We start from the raw sequence: 20,247 nt of genomic DNA, 5'->3' as shown, positions 1-20,247 counted from the left end.
CTAGGGATTATTCTGGACACAGTACAGAAAAAGGTGTTTCTCCCGGAGGAGAAGGCCAAGGAGTTATCCGACCTAGTCAGGAACCTCCTAAGACCAGGCCAAGTGTCAGTACATCAATGCACAAGGGTCCTGGGAAAGATGGTGGCTTCTTACGAAGCGATTCCATTCGGCAGATTCCACGCAAGAACTTTTCAGTGGGATCTGCTGGACAAATGGTCCGGATCGCATCTTCAAATGCATCAGCGGATAACCCTGTCTCCAAGGACAAGGGTGTCTCTCCTGTGGTGGTTACAGAGTGCTCATCTCCTAGAGGGCCGCAGATTCGGCATTCAGGACTGGGTCCTGGTGACCACGGATGCCAGCCTGAGAGGCTGGGGAGCAGTCACACAGGGAAGAAATTTCCAGGGCTTGTGGTCAAGCATGGAAACGTCACTTCACATAAATATCCTGGAACTAAGGGCCATTTACAATGCCCTAAGTCAGGCAAGACCTCTGCTTCAGGGTCAGCCGGTGTTGATCCAGTCGGACAACATCACGGCAGTCGCCCACGTAAACAGACAGGGCGGCACAAGAAGCAGGAGGGCAATGATGGAAGTGGCAAGGATTCTTCGCTGGGCGGAGAATCATGTGATAGCACTGTCAGCAGTGTTCATTCCGGGAGTGGACAACTGGGAAGCAGACTTCCTCAGCAGACACGATCTTCACCCGGGGGAGTGGGGACTTCACCCAGAAGTCTTCCACATGATTGTGAACCGTTGGGAAAAACCAAAGGTGGACATGATGGCGTCACGCCTCAACAAAAAACTGGACAGATATTGCGCCAGGTCAAGGGACCCTCAGGCAATAGCTGTGGACGCTCTGGTAACACCGTGGGTGTACCAGTCAGTGTATGTGTTCCCTCCTCTTCCTCTCATACCAAAAGTACTGAGAATCATAAGAAGGAGAGGAGTAAAGACTATACTCGTGGCTCCGGATTGGCCAAGAAGGACTTGGTACCCGGAAATTCAAGAGATGCTCACGGAAGACCCGTGGCCTCTACCTCTAAGAAAGGACCTGCTCCAGCAGGGACCATGTCTGTTCCAAGACTTACCGCGGCTGCGTTTGACGGCATGGCGGTTGAACGCCGTATCCTGAAGGAAAAAGGCATTCCGGATGAAGTCATCCCTACCCTGATCAAAGCCAGGAAGGATGTAACCGTACAACATTATCACCGTATTTGGCGTAAATATGTTGCGTGGTGCGAGGCCAGGAAGGCCCCTACAGAGGAATTTCAACTGGGTCGTTTCCTGCATTTCCTGCAAACAGGACTGTTTATGGGCCTCAAATTAGGGTCCATTAAGGTTCAAATTTCGGCCCTGTCAATATTCTTCCAAAAAGAACTGGCTTCTGTTCCTGAAGTTCAGACGTTTGTCAAGGGAGTACTGCATATACAGCCTCCTTTTGTGCCTCCAGTGGCACCTTGGGATCTCAATGTAGTTTTGGGATTCCTTAAATCACATTAGTTTGAACCACTCACCACTGTGGACTTAAAATATCTCACATGGAAAGTGGTAATGCTGTTAGCCCTGGCTTCAGCCAGGCGTGTCTCAGAATTGGCGGCTTTATCCTATAAAAGCCCTTACCTAATTTTTCATACGGACAGGGCAGAATTGAGGACTCGTCCTAAATTTCTCCCTAAGGTGGTTTCAGCCTTTCACTTAAACCAGCCTATTGTGGTGCCTGCGGCTACTAGGGACTTGGAGGATTCCAAGTTGCTGGACGTAGTCAGGGCCCTGAAAATGTTTCCAGGACGGCTGGAGTCAGAAAATCTGATTCGCTGTTTATCCTGTATGCACCCAACAAGCTGGGTGCTCCTGCTTCTAAGCAGACGATTGCTCGTTGGATTTGTAGTACAATTCAGCTTGCACATTCTGTGGCAGGCCTGCCACAGCCAAAATCTGTAAAAGCCCATTCCACACGGAAAGTGGGCTCATCTTGGGCGGCTGCCCGAGGGGTCTCGGCTTTACAACTTTGCCGAGCAGCTACTTGGTCAGGGGCAAACACGTTTGCTAAATTCTACAAATTTGATACCCTGGCTGAGGAGGACCTGGAGTTCTCTCATTCGGTGCTGCAGAGTCATCCGCACTCTCCCGCCCGTTTGGGAGCTTTGGTATAATCCCCATGGTCCTTTCGGAGTCCCCAGCATCCACTAGGACGTTAGAGAAAATAAGAATTTACTTACCGATAATTCTATTTCTCATAGTCCGTAGTGGATGCTGGGCGCCCATCCCAAGTGCGGATTGTCTGCATTACTTGTACATAGTTATTGTTACAAAAATCGGGTTATTGTTATTGTGAGCCATCTTTTCGGAGGCTCCTTCTGTTATCATGCTGTTAACTGGGTTCAGATCACAAGTTGTACGGTGTGATTGGTGTGGCTGGTATGAGTCTTACCCGGGATTCAAAATCCTTCCTTATTGTGTACGCTCGTCCGGGCACAGTATCCTAACTGAGGCTTGGAGGAGGGTCATAGGGGGAGGAGCCAGTGCACACCAGGTAGTCCTAAAGCTTTTTACTTTTGTGCCCAGTCTCCTGCGGAGCCGCTATTCCCCATGGTCCTTTCGGAGTCCCCAGCATCCACTACGGACTATGAGAAATAGAATTATCGGTAAGTAAATTCTTATTATAGCTGCTGTATCTTTAATAACTGCGCGTAATTAGTGCCCCCCTCTCTTTTTTAACCCTTTCTGTAGTGTAGTGACTGCAGGGGAGAGCCAGGGAGCTTCCCTCCAACGGAGCTGTGAGGGAAAATGGCGCCAGTGTGCTGAGGAGATAGGCTCCGCCCCCTTATCGGCGGCCTTATCTCCCGTTTTTCTATGTATTCTGGCAGGGGTTAAATGCATCCATATAGCCCAGGAGCTATATGTGATGCATTTTTTGCCATCCAAGGTGTTTTTATTGCGTCTCAGGGCGCCCCCCCCCAGCGCCCTGCACCCTCAGTGACCGGAGTGTGAAGTGTGCTGAGAGCAATGGCGCACAGCTGCAGTGCTGTGCGCTACCTTGTTGAAGACAGGACGTCTTCTGCCGCCGATTTTCCGGACCTCTTCTGCCTTCTGGCTCTGTAAGGGGGCCGGCGGCGCGGCTCTGGGACCCATCCATGGCTGGGCCTGTGATCGTCCCTCTGGAGCTAATGTCCAGTAGCCTAAGAAGCCCAATCCACTCTGCATGCAGGTGAGTTCGCTTCTTCTCCCCTTAGTCCCTCGATGCAGTGAGCCTGTTGCCAGCAGGTCTCACTGAAAATAAAAAACCTAAACTAAAACTTTCACTAAGAAGCTCAGGAGAGCCCCTAGTGTGCACCCTTCTCGTTCGGGCACAAAGATCTAACTGAGGCTTGGAGGAGGGTCATGGGGGGAGGAGCCAGTGCACACCAGATAGTCCTAAAGCTTTCTTTAGATGTGCCCAGTCTCCTGCGGAGCCGCTATTCCCCATGGTCCTTACGGAGTCCCCAGCATCCACTTAGGACGTTAGAGAAAATATCTGGTTTGAGTGACCAGAGAATTCATTCCGGGTAACGTCCTGAGTTAGGCACCGGACGATCCTGGTTACGGGATAGTGTGAACGGTTAATCAACCCGGATCCTGTTACCACTGTATGAACAGTCGGCTCTCCAAGCGCCGACAGGGAGGCCCTGTCAATAACCCAGGTCCAGCCTGCGTCAAACCTATGTTCACTGACCCAGGAATTTGGTGCGAGGGGTATCAGATGCAGGCAGCACAACAAGGCTACTGCGACAATACCGACCAGACCTGTGTGCTTGTATTGTCAAGATATGTGATGTGTGTATAGGACACTCAGGAGCTGCCATAGTGATAACCTGATCCTGAGCTGAGGCTGGGAGCTCCCTCCCCACCTCACGCCTCTGCTGCCTGGAGCTCCCCGGCTGCCCCGCCTCCCGGTCACATGACAGTGACGTCGGAGCGGAGCTCGCTGCTCAGTGACTGTATGTACCCAGCACACAGTACGTTGCTGCTGATAAGGAGGCTTCGGGCGGCAGAGAGAGCAGAGCTGCCGTGTGTGTGCGGGGAGATGGCGGGCTGGGAGACGGGCAGTGTTACGCCGGGTTGCCCGGAGCGGGTTCCCCGCCGTCACGGTGACATGGTAGGCCGCTGGGTAAGAGCCGAGAAGTCGGCCGGCGGCTGTAGTCGGGGGTCAGGGTGGTGGAGAGCGCCATGAGATGGAGTGAGGGGAGACGGCACAAAATGGCGGCCGTGGCAGGGCTGCAGTTGGCGGTTAGCGGGCTCCTGTGTGCTCCCGCGGGCTCTGCGCGGCCTCACTACAGGGGTACGTGGGGCAGAGTGAGCGGGGATGCCGCTGTGAAGAGACCCCGGGGTCCCGTGTGGCCCTGACATCCGACTGACACATCCTCCCAGCAATGGCGGCCATGGAGGTGAGTACGGCTCCTCTCCCTTTGTCCTTGGGTGGGGAGAGGAAAACATGCCAATGTCCTTGACGAGCAGCAGCCCCGGCGGCCGCCTGCACATCGGCGCCTCACGCACTGGCTTCCCTTGGCTCCGGCGGCCGCACAGGGTAGGGCAGTGCCCGGTGCGGGGTATTTATAGCCACTTTTGCTGATTTGGTTGCGGAGTTGTGTGCGGGAGGCGCTGCGTGTACGGTCCGTGGTTGCCTGTGCCCGGCTATACCGCGGCTGCTGTGCCCGTCTTTACCCCTGCCTCCTGCCCCAGTCACCCGCCGCACGCTCATGTGTGTGCCCATCGCCGACATGTAACCGCACAACCGACATATGTCATGCTTTGTCATTTTACATGAAATGTAGGAAAGATGGCGGCTGCCTCTTCACCCCATCCACTTACATGGGACATACATGTGTACTGCTGCAGGGTGGTGGCTTTCTACACTTTGCCTTTTTTGTTTTTTTTGTATATTCTAGCATTTAATCTTATTATGCTGCTTTGTTTCACCCCCGATATCTGCGAATGTGTGTGTATATATATATATATATATATATATATATATATATATATATATATATATATATATATATATATATATAGTCTTCCTATTGTCTTATGGCTGGTGTAGTATTCTGACTTCATAGGGGTATGCTACAGGCGATAATATAATATTAGCGATTCACGAGAAGTAACTATGCAGTTTTGTCAGCCTGCATTATATATTCCTACTCTATGGATACGTTTAATGTTTAGTTTTTTTTCCCCCCAACATGACCACTCCCTAGACGGAATTTGCAGTTACGCATGTGTATACATATATATATAATTTTTTTGTTTATTAAACATCTGTAAATTGAAATCCCTTTATATTGCGTAGTTCATAAACAAAGCTTCCGCAGTTTGTTTAAAATAAGTTTTGTTTAGTAATTGTTACAAGTTTATATCTTCTACAGTTACAGATCTAGGTTCTGTACACTGAAATGAGGAGCTACTTAGCTTAACTGCATATAAAGAGAATTTAAGTTTTATCTGAAATTTATTTTGAAGAGCATATGCTCCCGATTGTCTGCATTTTGTGATTAGTATGTCGCAATTTTTCATCTGTTTGTGTTGAAGTATATTGTGTGTTGTTCGTAAAATTCACTGGCTGTAATTATTACTGTTAGTACTCTATACACCTTATTGCAAACTTCTAATTCAAGATATCGATCTGCTTTCAGGTGGACTATGTTTTCAGGACTGTTATCTCATATCTTTAAAGTAAGTTAGGTATTTCTTATTGCTTACATTTTGTCTGTTTTTATGTTATGTTTTGTCTGGTGTTGATTTTTCTTTTTTAGTGTTTTTGTTTATATATGGTTTCTTTTTCTTTTTTTTTTTCTTTTTTTGAAACGTATTACTAAATCATAAACTGACAATTCTTTTCCTTTTTTTTATTCTTCAGGTGCATGATATGCTGAAGCATGCCATTTGTAATGGAAAACGGCATGGGACTTATCATGAGGTGTGTTTCGATTTATAAAAAGCAAATTTTGTCTACACAGAATTTTATAATTGGTTTCATTTGAAAATATGCCAGGTATTGCTAATGAGTAGGGATTTATTAAAAATATACCTGTTTTACTGAAGACTATTTGTCTTTTTATGTTTGTGCTATATTTAACTTTTTTTTATTGTGAAGGAAAGTGTATGTAAAGTGTTATATCATTGGTATATGCTATTTAAATGTAAACATAAAAACCTATAAGAAAGAGAGCGGAGTCTAGGATAACTAGTTGAAATATACAGTTTCCATCACAATGCTGAAATTGCCATTGATGGATTGATTTGCGTATTGTATTTTCTTCCTAAATACAGCAATACCAGAGCAAACGGAAATGTACTTTTTACTGAAGACCACTTTATTTTATCTTCAAATGTAATTTTAATACTGGCACAATAATGTTCTCTCGGCCAGTCCAGGACTCTGGGATTCTTTTTTTTTTTTTTTTAATTACATCTATAACTTAATGAAACTAAATTTGTTTATCTGGGAGTATTGGTTTATAGAGTGTGAGTTCATTACTATTATTATAGCTGTATAGAACAACATAACATTTATATACACATACTGCATCTTTATTAATAAGCACAATGTTAATAATTAATACAAAATGTTAGGCTTTAAAAAAATAAATAAATAAAAAAACTTAATTGTGAACCTATGTATGTATATATTTTCTTATATGGTGCCACAAAGGATCCATAGCACCCTATTACAGAGTACATAAATAAGTAAAACAGGAAAACAGTGACTTACAGTTGAAGAAAATATAGGACAAGTACAGGGTACATAAATGTAGCTACATCAGCAGATGACACTGAAATAAAAATCAGGATGGCAGAAAACTGCGGTTTTGGTGCTGTCGAAGATTGTTTTAGGTAAAAGAAGGAAATGTACATGAGGGAAGAGGGCCCTGCTTGTGAATGCTTACATATTCAGATTAACATAGTCATGCATGGATTCCACGTGATTACATTGCTTTAAAGTTACCACTATGATTTTAGTCTCTTATACTAGTGGTGTATATATTATCTTTTCTTCACAACATAAGACCAATTTCTATTGCTGTCGTCTTGAATTTTTAAGTTATGTAATCTTAATGTGACTAGCCCGCTTTTTTTGTTTTATTTGTAGCACAGACTTGTTGTATATACATGTTGCTGTTTAGAAACCAGTGTTTTATTTTTAAATGCTGCACTTGCTCAATTTGCCTTATGTGGTATTTTGAACTTTGCTTGCACGTTTTATTACTAAAACCTTCTTACAAGTGTCACAAATATACCTGCACAAACCTGATTTGAGTTTAAACGGTATATCTAGATCCGTGTACAAAATATAAATTATATATTTAAAAATGGTTTTCCTTTTTTGCAAATAAATCTCTTCTATCCAGAATATTAGTTCTTTAAACTTGATCATAAATTTCAATGAAGCTTCTTTTATTGACCGTTTTGATCAGTGCTTCCATCATCTGTTGCTAACTAGAGGCTGCCATGCTGCTTTTTTGAATTTAATGGTGCTGTTGTGATCTTTAAAAAATATGACCGCATAATGTGACCTATTGATTCATGTTTTCTGTAATAGAATCTGCTGACATATCAACAGGCAATATACTGCACTTTACCATCCTATATTTTTAATGCCACAATCCCTTATTGAATTAGATGCACTTATTTAAGGAAATTATTTTTCTGCGTCTTCTGTGCAGGACAACTTGCTTAAAACCTTTTTAATGTTTTCCATGTAAGATTTTTTTTCCCTTATACTTATGCATTACCAAATATTTCTATTCCCTCTAAAGGGCCCTACTCACTGGCCGACCCGCCGCCGAGCTGCCCGACGGCGGATACGGCCGACGAGCGACCCGGCGGCGGGGGGGCAGTGACGGGGGGAGTGAAGTTTCTTCACTCCCCCCGTCACGCGGCTGCATTGAAGTGCAGGCAAATATGGACGAGATCATCCATATTGGCCTGCATGCACAGCCGACGGGAGACCAGCGATGATCGAGCGCGGGGACGCGCATCGTTCATCGCTGGAGTCTCCACACTGAAAGATATGAACGAGTTCTCGTTCATTTATGAACGAGATCGTTCATATCTTTCAAAAAATCGGCCAGTGTGTAGGGCCTATCAGTTTTGAAGATTATTATTATTTTTTTAACAGGGTTTCCAAATATTACCTTTAGTAACTTTTTTTAACTGGTTTGTTAATCAAATATGTTTACATTTTTCTTTTTCGTGTCATTGCAAAATAATCAGATTAAAATACTCTATAGGGACTGATGTGGGTTTGATTTTTAACAGTAACTTTAGTTACGTTAGTAACTTACATAGGAGCATACAATCGATTAAAGTCTTTCATTTATACCATCCCTGCTAACTTTCTCCTTATAAACCATAATCCTATCCTCTCAGAGGGTACTTATTTGCGCTTATACGCTATCTTGTCATGCCAGCTCCTTTTAGGTCGTTTTCATTCCAAACTTATTTGTCATTCTCTGCCATCAGCTGTTAGCATTTACACCTCGTTCTACATGTTGGCATTTTGTTTTAGAATTGAAGAAAGATCATGGGGGGCAGATTTATTAAGCCTGGAGAAGTTATAAAGTACCAGCCAATCAGCTCCTGTCGAGTTTCAGGCTGAGTTTGAAAAATATCAGTTAGGAGCTGATTGACTGGTGCGTTATTACCTTCCATTTTATCACTTTTCCAGGCTTAAAAATACATCTGCCCCATGGCCCGTAAATTGACACACAATTTTATTTAAAGGCAATGCAATCCTTCAGGCGCTTTGAGTATTTACCTTCCCCCCCACATATTGGGTATTTAGAATAATATTACAACAACGCTAATATCAATTTCCTGTAAAAGGAGAAATTTACATACTGCCTTAATTTGGATTATTCTCATTCATAACTCCTATTCTCTTGTATCGCCAGTTCTTTTTGCAACAATTTCACTTCTTATTATACACTTCTACACTTATGATTCACTTTTTTTTATTATTATTATTATTATTATTATTATTATACACACACTATACACTATAGTGTGTGTATTTATTTTTAGCACTGAGAAACAAAACATGAATAGGTAAAGCTGAAATCTGTGCTTACATTCTAACGCCGTATACACCCTAGACAACATTGTTAGCTTTGTAACTGGTTGGAACGACGCATCGTCCAGTGTGTGCGCACTGGGTCGTTAGCGATGTGTGCCACCTCGGGTAGCTAGCGACATTCCCAGTCGGCTGTACATGCAGCTCAATCTGGGGATGTCGCTAGTGATGCCATGCTGCCAGATGCAGGGTAGCTCAGCTCCTCGCCTCGCTACTGACATCGGCAAGTGTGTATACACTTAACAGGTCCCAACGGTAGCGAGATTGCCAGGTACACACATTGTTTATTGTGTACCCAGTATAAGTGAAGACTAAAGATTTGACTTTTTTGTAAGAAGTTTTTTTGTTTTCACTACAGTTTATACATTGATGTCCCTATTAGTTTTGTGAGTCTATTGTACTTGTGTTTCCCTATGTTGATTCAATTCTTTTGCGTTAAATGGGTCGGTCATATTCACAATACTGTAGAAGAACAAAGAGTCATCTCAGTACAAACTATATTAGGGTCAATTCAATTCGGCAACTTATGAATAGCGCCGGGAATTAGCTCCTGACGCTATTCAATTCAGCTCCAGTTAAGTCGGCAATGTCCCGTTCTCGCCGACTATACAGGTTGAATTGTCGGGAGAACGGGCATTCTCCGACTTAACTCCCCGGCGCAAGGCTGATTCCCGACGGAATCAGCCTCGCGTCGGCCGCGAGGAAACACTTTTGTCGGGTTTCTTCTCTCATCCCCGGGGATGAGAGAAGAATCCCGACAATTGCGGGTAACTAGCAGCTGAATTGAATAGCGTCGGGAGCTAATTCCCGGTGCTATTCATAAATTGCCGAATTGAATTGACCCCACTGTGTCCATCCTTTAGAAGACTACTTAAGGTGGAATTCAATTAGCCACAGTAATTCATTGCGGCAAATTGACTCCCCAGTGCTATGTAATTAGCCCCAAAGCTGACACTCGTCAGGGATTAATTTCACCTGCCTGAGGCAGGTGAAAAAATCCTGATAATCTGCCCCGTTTCCATTATCAAGGCTGTAAAAACACATAGGGTCGGATTCAAATGTCCTCCCCCCTATGATTGAGTGTGCCCTCAGCTATTCTAGTGTAGCTGCGGACGGGCAGGACAAGTTAATTTTAGCATACTAAAACCGGTCTTTTCACGATCGCACCCATTACTTTAGGTGGGTTTGGGTGCTTTGCGCGCCTAAACCCGATTGTAATGGCCGCGATAAGTGGGTCCGCGATCTCCCGTCACTATGGACAGGGGATCGGGGGTGCGATAAAATTTGATTCCCCCCCATAGAATGTGTGGTAAGTAAATGAACCTATGTGCTTCCCCCCCCAATTATTTTTTTTTTTGCGAGCGATAGAAAAATTGGGGGAAACACCAGTTTTGTGCACCTAAAGAAATCGGGGTTAATGGATTTCCCCCTATCCCCCCCCATATCCCATTAAACCTTAAACACAAGTGGTCTGATGCTACAGAAGCTAGTTTAGCTATTGGCCTGCTTGACACACGTACTGATGGAGGTCACTGGCTGACGAGATTTTCTGTTCCTCATTGTAAAATACTGTCAGATGCTTATTAATAATTATCATGTGAACAAATCTAATGATTGGCCAAGTTGGTCTGAAACAACCAAGTAACGGTTACATGATTTATAATCAAGTTAATTATTAAACTTCATTTACAAAGTGAATTAGATTACAGTACTCATTATATGCAAATAGAAAGTAGATGAAAGCGTAAAATAATACATGTTGATTTGTAACACTGTTGGTGGCTCCCTGGTATTTGTGACTGCATTAACATGAGGTCTTGGGCTAGGAGCTATCCCCACAATTACAGCATGCAGCATACAGAGTTTTTGATTAGTGCTGCAGTGTTGGGTTCTCCTGTGCTGGTGAGAGATCCAAGTAGCGCCAAATCTGATTGAGCTAATGCTGGGTACACACCCTAAAGATGTATTTGTCTGGTGGGAACAAAAAATCTGGTAATGTATGGGGCAAATGACAATCAACCAGTTGCTCCCAAATGCTGGAAAACTGGCAAAAATGATTGTTCGGATAAAATTTGTTAAATCAAACTGAGTTGATTAATTTCTCTTAATGACGTCTGTTTTCCAATGTTTGGAAGCAAATGGTTGATTGTCATTTGCTCCCATACATTACCAGATTTGTGGTCCTACTTGACAGATAAATCTTTAGGTGTGTGTCCAGCTTAAGAAAATGTGTTTTGTAAGAAATGGAAGTGTGCCAAGTTACTAGAATTGCAGCAAACCAGGGAGGGAATGCCAAGTTAGGGTGTGCTAGGGGACTACTGTGCGTAAGGGTAAATATACCCAATGGACAGGGGTGTGTTACACAAGTTAGCAGAACATCCCTGCATATGGTAACACGAGTGGAAGCATCCATCCTCACATTAAAACCTACAATTTTATTGTAGCAATGCAAGTGTCTCCACTGATCATTTACTTGGTTTTGTAATATTTCTCCAGAGTAAGCTTTAGTTTATTAAACAATAAGCCTAAAGGAACCTATTGGGTTGAAGGCTCTTTTCCCTGCAGAAGATGTTTTCTTAGTAGTTGTGTACTAGAAATTGTAAAGCTATTGTTATTACGATGTTATGTGTGACTTGTAGCAAAGGTCATGGTTTTTATACTTAAAAATTGTAATGATTTATACAAAAAATACATTGTTGTAAGTCTTTGAGACATTAAACAAAAAAATGTTTAGTGTAATGGGATGTATATTTAGTGTAATGGGATTCAGTCTTATTTGCATAAAGGAGTGAAACAATTAAATGGTCTTCCTAGATGCATTTACAGAGAATGCGAAAGTGCAAGATTGGCCATTAGTTTATGGGCAATAGCTGTACATTTTTCTATTTTGTTCTAACACACATTTATTTTTTTGACCAGGTATTGATCAACACTCAAGTACAATTATTGGTAAGTGTTTTTTGTTTTCTTCTAATTCTAAATGTCACTTATCTGATAAGAGAGCTGGGGTGGAGCTTTTGTGTGTGTTACATTGACTCTGGTAACTGCTGGAAAATGTCTAATCTGATTCCCACTTGGAGCATTTGATTTGCCACTCAAGCACACATTTATCATTTACCTAGAAAATTGTTCGTTTTTTACCAGTCCTGCATTATTTAGATGGTAATTTTACAGAGAAGGCAAGTTTTCTGATCCTTCAATTTGGTGGTGTGACATTTCCAGGAGAGGCATTAGTCACTAGAGACTGCAATGAGCATCTCCTATTTTTATCCCTATTTGATACAATACAACCTGTGTTATGGGCCGAACACGTTTGCCAATGTGTATGAGTGATATAAACGATCTCATTCAGTAATGAACGATAAATCGTTCATGTCGCTCAGTGTGTATGAACCAACGATGAACGATGCGTGTCCCCGCGGTTGCTCATCATTGGTTTTCCCTCGTTTAGCATAGAAAGCCAATTTGGACGTTGGTCGTTAATCGTTGAAAATATACATTGTCCAAATCGTAAACATCGCCAAGTGTGTAGGGCCTATTAGTAACTAAGATGATCAGCTTGGTTCCAGTTAGGTGGTTCTGTACGATACAAGCAGCCATTTTGTGGATTGAATTTGTAATCCTAATATAGCCTGTTGGATCCAAAGAAGCAGTGCAGTCACTGGCTCTTCGAAAAAGATGGCCTTCATACTATACCTATAATATGTAGGTGAGAGGTCCATGTCCAGGATATAGTGCAGAGATTATGCATCATATCAAATTTAGATGTGTATCAGTGACAGAGCAGATCTAGAAATTGCGTGGTTTACAGGAACGAGCAAGTTATGTCATACATATGTTTATGGTGTTATAGTTTCCAAACCTTAAATTATGGTGAGTTTTGAATTATAATTTGTAAGAATTCTCGAGTGATGTGCTAAACATAGCTGAAGTGTATATTCTTTACATATTGCTTCTTTGAAATCTGACCAAAAATGGACAAATTACCTGTTCTAGCCATTCAATGAATTGCATTCAAGAAGTCTTTAATGGTTTTATTTTCTGTTCTAGCAAGATGCTTGTATGCCATATGCTATTAGGAAATCAGTGTCTTATATATAGGCTATTGCATTGTTTCAGTAAGGCTGTTATCTCTTTATCCCTTTGCTGGTTTGTCAGCCTTTATGATTACAAGATACTGTGAATTTCACCTTTCTTTGAAATGGTATGTAAAACTACCTTGCTGGTCATTTCCTTCTAAGAATCCTATTCTGCAGTTTATTCATTTAAACGGGACCAACCATATCAAAGTTTCCCCTCTGATATGGGAGTAAACGTTATTGAGCAAGTACTACTACGCATTTAAAATGGCCTGCAACCTCAAATGTTTGCTTATTTGTGCAGAAGTAAATGTACGTTAACTATGAAAATAATTTTTCTGTAGTTATTCACTTATATTCAATGGAATTAACCTGTAGGTCTTGCCAATGAGAAACACAAAATGCAGTCAGTGTGCACAGAAAAAAATAACCTTTCCTTATCAGTGGAAAAAACGTTCAATCTTTTTAGGTGGTAGAGCTGAGATTCTGTTAAGCTTCATCTACCAATTTTGCATTTTGTCATGGCAAATTTCTCTTAGCCCAATCCAACATGATTTAAAAAACTATTGAGCAGCAAGCTTTCAGTGATGAGGTCTGTGCTTTGACTGGGCTTTTTCTTGACAGGTTTTATGTATTTAAGCAACTCCATTGTGACTTTCTTTATGCTTTTAAATCTTCTGTCAAGTCCTTGGTCTCTTGCAGACTGCAACAGGGTTTCCTCTGTTCTGTCTGTATTTTGCTTCATCCATTCTGCAATCCATTTTTACACCATTTCTGGCCTATGGAGGATAGAATCTCTATAGCATTGTTTTCTCCAGTGCTTCATGTTTGAGTGTGTTCTTGGTATGATGAGCACCATTAACTTTTGTGTGTTATGTTCATACTAAAGCGCTCAGTCTTTGTTCCACTGGATTAAGGAATTGTTCTCCTCTTGGCATTTGGGACTCCCATGTGTTTTCTGGCAAACTCTAGGGGGATATTTCAAGCAATTTTTATTTTTACCCTGGCATAAAACACAGATCTGTGACATGCTCAGGCTATTTTTTCATAAACCGTTTCTGCTGTCCCTTCCATGGAAGACCTGCCATTGGTACTCTTTGAAAAAGAAAATATGTACTTCATTTTTTTAAAAGATTGACTTGGCTCTGGGTGAGACTTAGTTCGTGTTTTTATAGAAATCTACCGATGGTGCTTTTCAATAACACTTTTTCTAGAATTTGCTTTAAATGTTCATCGGTCTTAATGACGAAGCTCTTGTTTGAAAATGTACTAACCATATATTGGACATTTCAAAAGCATTGATACCAAAACAATGGAGCCCTCCTTTGTGGCAACAAAACAATTGTTGCTTTCTAGACATCCTTTTACTTTATTTTGGTGTATGCTACCAGTGATTGATTGATTTATTTATTTTTTAATCTGATGCTACAGAATTTGATTGATCTGTGGTAAAAATCCTCCAATTCAGCTTTATTCCATGGTTTAAGAAAAATCAAACTTCATAAGGGATGTTTTTGTACCCACACTATATGCAGGATAAAGTTGCGCAAACATAAACATACACCCTGTCCACTGGCCCGATAAAGGAAGGAGCGTGCTTGTGACCATGACTAAATGCTGAAATGATAGTTCATACACGCTATGCTATAAAACGGGCCGAGCGCCCGATTATTTCCAAATTGGTTCAATATTTCTATAGTGTGTACCTGGCTTTAGGGAGTTATTGGCTGTTCAGTTGTTCACCTGGATATGTCCCTGTTGATCTACATGTGCATCGCGAGCAGGGCATTTGTGTTTGAAGACCAACACTTCATCAGTGAATTCATTTTTGTTGCTATTAGCGATATGTGCCATTGAGTCACATCTGACCTTTTTTTAATGTTGAGTTGAAGGTTAACGTTTTTTCATAAGTCTGAAAACAAAGCTGCACTTCTTGTGATAGCAAAAAATCATCCTTCTTAGAGGGGCTTGAAGTTCATCTCTTATTTCATGTTTGTGTAGGAAGAACAACATTTCCGTAGTGCTCCATGGTTTCTACTGCATTGGGTGTTGTGTGATGTTAAGCACAAAATTTTACCAGTGAAATTTCCTTTTTATTTTGTGCTGCTGCTTCAGACGAGTATTATTTTTATTGTAGTTAGTCATCTGCAGAGAGAGCATGTTGGTTATGTGGCACTACTAATACACTCCTGCGTTGTTTGCCTTCATTTTGTCAATTGACTTTCATTGAATTTATTGTAAATTGTATTAACGTGGATGATCATTTTTAGTATTTGTTGAGCCAGTATCATGTGGGCAATCCTGCCAGCATTGGTCTGGATTGGCTTCTATTTTTGTGGCAAGCTTGGTAGAGCTAACTTGCACCAGTACTTGGATCTTCTAATACAGATGGAAATCTTTACTCCCACACATGCCAATTATGGTTTCTTCAGATTCCATTTACCCAGCGGTCCAACAAGGATCCAGTAGGGTATTCTATAGATTTTCAGGAATATTGGCAAGGAATGTTTTAAGTGGCTGAAGTTTTTGTTGGTTAAATTGTGTGTACACGTGTTCTGTAAAGATGGTGGTTTGTTGTGCATGAATTTGAGACAGCCCGTTCAGCTGCAGGTGGTCATTGACCATATGGCGGGAATATGCCTACAGAGTACCATTTGTCCGGTACAGTAAGTTGGTCCGTTTTAGCCCTTTGTATGAGGATCTAGTCCTTTTGTCCTGTAAAGAAGGGATATATCTGAATTTCACTTTAGGATATGGTAAATAAGCACAAAATCTAATTCTCAATATGTTGAGGATATTAGTTACAGATGTTTACATGAAAAGATCTAATTGCTGTTACAATTTTAAGAAAGTTGCACCATGTATGTTTTCAGTTGCTAATGAATTAATTTCACGAAGAAAGTCATGAAACATAAAATGCAAGTTGATATTTTACGATAAAATAACAGATCAATGGGGTCGATTCAATTCAGCAACAGTTGAATAGCGCTGGGAATTAGCTCCCGACGCTGTTCAATTCAGCTATAGTTAAGTCGGAGAATGCCCGGTCTCGCCGACTTAACTGGTTGTTTTGTCGGGTGAACGAGCATTCTCCGACTTAACTACCCGCGGCGATGCTGATTCCCGACAGAATCGGCCTTGCGCCGGCCGCGCAGCAGCTCAATGCCGGTTTTCTTCTTTCACCCCCCGGGGCTGAGAGAAGAATTCCTGACAATTGAGGGTACCTAGTCGCTGTATTGAATAGCGCCGGGAGCTAATTCCCGGCACTATGCAACTGTTGCTGAATTGAATTGACCCCATAGTGAGTCATACTACACTTATCTGTCAATGATTTGGTACCCACTGATGTGTTTGCATCTTTTTTAAAAAAAAAATTGAAAATTCTCATTTGGTGTGATTGCCATGTGTATTTTTTTTTTATCATTTGGAGCTTGCAATAGTCTTCTCCAATGGGCTAAACTACTAAAGAGAGAGACTCCTTTTAGATGACATGCAGTCCTATAGCATGCTTGTAAAACCACAGTGGAGTATGGTGGACCAGAAATTCTGGGCTCTATTGACATTTGTAAAATATTGTTAACTAGTATGATCCCTAGATAGGGTAAGCCTAAGACAATACACTTTTTCCTATTAAGTCAACTTGTATTTTGCTGCTTAATAGCCACTGAGCACGAATACAAAAATCTGTTTTTAGAAAGTCGGTGTCTCTGTTTTTTTTTTTTTTTTTTTTTTTTTACAAAATGGTCCTCAATTTGTTTCAAAATTAAAGGGGTGTGGTGTCTGGTAGTCTTAGAATATGGCTAATTGCAATTTCCATTCTTGACCTTTTATTTGAATGATGGATGTGGACCTCAAAATGATTATCCATATTTCCTTTCAATGTTACTTGCTTTAGACATCCCATCATTTCCCAAGTGTGCCAAAATAAGATTTAATAGACATATCTGTAAAGGTGTGTACATACAGTGAGATTCGGGCTAAATCCTGATTCTCACTATGCGGTAGGGACTAGGTTGGTACCGCAAGCAAAGGTGACTGTGCTTGCCATACTGGCTTCATACAATTTTGGCTAAGTAGCTATACTAGATAGACTGTGCAGGCAAGTCAATTTTGTCTATCTGAGCTTGAGATACCGACCTTGGGGGACCGCGCTTCAGGATCGCAAGGTGACTTTCACCTTGTGATCTGCACTAAACTTTCTTTGCGATTTTGGCTATATAGTTAAAATTGCAAAAAAATGGCACCATGTATACACACCTTTTAATCCCAAAGTCCTGTACAATCCAGGAGAGAGCTTAAACAGTGGATAAGAAAGGGCCATGGTTGCCTTTTGGAAAATAACCTGTCGGCTATATGTTTTGAGGAGCTTGCTAAAATTAAACAAGTCATACAGGAGAAGTAGTGTAATGTATTTACTCTATTGGAGTTAGATTACAGACTGTACACCTGTTGTTGTGTTTTTTTTTTTTTTTTTTTCATATTTCTATTTAAAATTAGACATTGTAATTATTTGTGACCGTATGCCTAGTCTTTAACAGGTAATCTGTCTAACTTTTTGTTTCATGGGGTAACTGAATTGTTTTTGGACCTCCATAAGTAAAGGGCACCTAATAGAGCTATTCCATAGTTTTGCAGATCGGGCATGAGTGCATATTTTTGCTCACACCCTCCTTGGATTGCGAGCAGAAATGCAGCATGCATAATAGTTTTTACATGGCTAAGCCTGGCGCGTTTGCCCGTGGAAAGTAGTGGGCTTCCTGCGGCACTCAAGCACATCAGCAATACAATTTGAATACCTCCGTTGGGAATGCAAATAGTTTATTTCCCCTCATGAATGTTTTTATTATCCAAACTGGACACCCACCATTCCCTATAAAGTGTGCTGGGCAGCACTGTTTTAGAGGAGGGAGAGAAAAGACTATAGATGGCCACAGCTTCTGTCCAAATGGTCTTTGCTTCATGCATCCTGTCCATAACTAGACACGGGTGTGGTTCATAGGTTCGACCACTATTGGTTGACGGTGACTAAGTCAACATTCAAATAGGTCGACATGACAAAAGATCGACATGGTTTTATTTTTGGTGTTTTCTTCGTAGAGTGACCGGGAGCCCCAATTATTGCACCGTGTTCGCTCACCATGCTTTGGGCAAGGTGCCTCACTCGGCACCGGTTACTATTCCTAATCGTAGTCCACATGGATCGTAAAGTATGAAAAAAATTCAATAAATTAAGATAATCGTGGAAAACTTGTGTTGGCCTTTTTGTCATGTTGACCTAAAAACCATGTCATCCAATAGATGTCCACCTAATGACTGTTGACCTAGAGACCAGATACCACTTGACACAATCACGCAGCCATAGACATATGTCTTCTCCAGTTATCTGGTCTGATTCAGAATGGTCTGGATCTTATCAGGGGTCTATCCCTTCCAGCACTACTGAGGGGGACACATTTTTGTAATGTGTACTAGGTTAAACAAACCCTAAATATCATAGTACATACAACTAAGAAAAGCAGTACCATTGGTGAATTGCTTTTCAGCCACCATAAAATCTGTTCCATGCTGCTTAGATATTTTCTAATATATTGAGTAAACCACTAAAGCCTGTACTTGCACAGAATTATTCTTTAAATTTGATGCTCCACTGGGTTTGACTTGTTTATTTGTAATGACTTAATATTGAAAACTTTAAGTAGGATAAACTTAATACATTAAGGAGGTAACTTGCATTATTGCTGAATATGCTACTTTCTTATGACTGCTTTTGATATGCTAAATTGTGAAAGTAAGTGCTGATTATTTTATCATGGGTAATGCCCACATTCCAATGGCCTTTTTGTTTCTGATTTTTCAAAGACCTTCAAGTCCATGGGCAATTGGAGTGGAGCCTACTGATGAGAAGTAAAGGATCTAATATGATTTACATGGGGCTTAATGGATTGGATCCTACTTTAATATTGGCTATTCACTTCAAGAACTGATTATTGGAACATGGACTTCGTTGCTGAAACACCAAGAAAGTCTCTTTTGTTAGTATTAACGTGCTATTATGTTTTTGTTTTGAGGCTTTTTTTTTTTTTTTACCATTATGTTTCTTTATAATATTGATACTGATTCTTTACATTTTTGTAATGTAAATTGTGAAGCCTTTTTTAAAATAAAGAAAAACTTATTCAATAACGGCTTGTCTCTTTTTTTGTAAAGCAACAGTCACAAGAATGCACTATTATTCTTTCAAGGTGTTGTTTCTAAGAGTGCCACTTGGTAGGAAGTGTGATACAACTGACCAGTGTCCAATATTTGGTTATACATGTAACACCTATGAACAAAAAAGTACCCCAGAGGTTTTCACAACTGGAATATTTGCATATACAGTGGTCTTGAGGTACTGCGTACAGAAACGAGGAAAATATCGGTGACCATATCTAAAAATGAAAAACTTTTGCACCCTTACATCTTGAGATGTCGCCATGGTCTTGATTGGTGTCCAGACATTTACATAACATGACTTTGACAATGGGTTTGTATAAGTATCCAAACTTATTACATCTACTCTATATACACATGGTGGTTTACAACCATTTATTTGACGGTCACACCACTTTTTGTGATCTACATACACAACCTATTAAGACTTGGTTGCCATGGAAGTAATACAATGGACATGTCACATTTGTAGTTCTTGCTTGCATATTGCCCTAAATTGATGTCTACAATGTTAAAATGGCATCAGAGGTTCATGTGGTGCAATAAGTCCAATGTGGACTGGAATACCATGCATTTTGGTATCAATGCTACAAATCAGGTTTAATTGCATTCTGTGGGCTTTATTGCAAGTATTTGATTGCCCAGGCTGTATTGGGTTTCTTTGTTAAATACCTAACCTGGATTAATATCACTAGTAGATATTTTATTTTCAACTGCTAGGGAGGCGCCATTGAGCTTACGTGGGTCAATACAGCTCTCCAGTATATCATCTACAAATAGATCAACTAATTTCAACAACATTCAAAGTTGGAACATTTCAGACCTGGGAATCGGTGTAAATAGTTAC

General features: G+C 41.2%; 1 long non-coding RNA gene across 1 annotated transcript; it reads left to right on the top strand.

Annotated features, from left to right (window-relative positions):
* Positions 1-4,003: 4,003 nt before the first annotated feature.
* On the top strand, positions 4,004-19,366 carry LOC134931890 (uncharacterized). The gene is made up of 5 exons (XR_010179194.1): positions 4,004-4,426; positions 5,672-5,711; positions 5,896-5,955; positions 12,031-12,060; positions 19,050-19,366. It is a non-coding gene; the product is annotated as an uncharacterized LOC134931890 (long non-coding RNA).
* The last annotated feature ends 881 nt before the right edge of the window (positions 19,367-20,247 follow it).

The sequence above is a fragment of the Pseudophryne corroboree genome, chromosome 6 (assembly GCF_028390025.1).
Source record: "Pseudophryne corroboree isolate aPseCor3 chromosome 6, aPseCor3.hap2, whole genome shotgun sequence".
NCBI lineage: Eukaryota > Metazoa > Chordata > Amphibia > Anura > Myobatrachidae > Pseudophryne > Pseudophryne corroboree.
The sequence above is the reverse complement of the archived record's forward strand: the minus strand, read 5'-3'. Positions and strand labels throughout refer to the sequence as shown.